Source organism: Penaeus monodon, chromosome 31 (assembly GCF_015228065.2).
Source record: "Penaeus monodon isolate SGIC_2016 chromosome 31, NSTDA_Pmon_1, whole genome shotgun sequence".
Classification (NCBI taxonomy): Eukaryota; Metazoa; Arthropoda; class Malacostraca; order Decapoda; family Penaeidae; genus Penaeus; species Penaeus monodon.
In genome coordinates, this window is record NC_051416.1 from 25,322,610 (window position 1) to 25,323,218 (window position 609).

The window sequence follows — 609 nt, forward strand, 5'->3', positions numbered from 1 at the left end:
CTCCAGGTAGACAAGATTCAGCTCCTCCCTTGTAATAATTTCATTATCATATTTTTGACGCCTCGCTGCTGGCAGGCTCTCCCCTCGAGGCAAAACCATTAGTGTGCAAAAAAATGAAGAACGAAATATGCAAGTGTAATTATTTATATATAAAAGGAATTCCTCCGCGGCTTTGAGGTTTATAATTTGTTTACGGTAAAGGATTTTTAAAAATTTAAACGCATAGCATAAGTCCCACACGTGTCGCTGTGATGTTTCGTTCTTAAGCTGTGGGACTTTCTCCCTCTCTTTACGGAATGGTTATATATCATTCGCGTGTGTGTTTTATTAAGCCAAACGAGGCACATTATTTCTCCTTTTTATTCAGCGCTCTTCGTTTTCCTCTGTATAAGAAAATAGAATGGACAACCAAAGCGGGGTTTCAAGCCTTCACTCTTGGCTTGGCTTGGCTCGTAGGACCATGTAGTCTCATTAGAACCTCATGAACCTCATTTCCTTACGCAAACATCTGTCTAGCCTTGGCAAGTTTTCATTAACCCGCTTAACAAGTCTGGCGCAGTCCTTAGGGGGTAATGGTGCCTTCTTGGAGCATACTGGGGCTGGTATTCA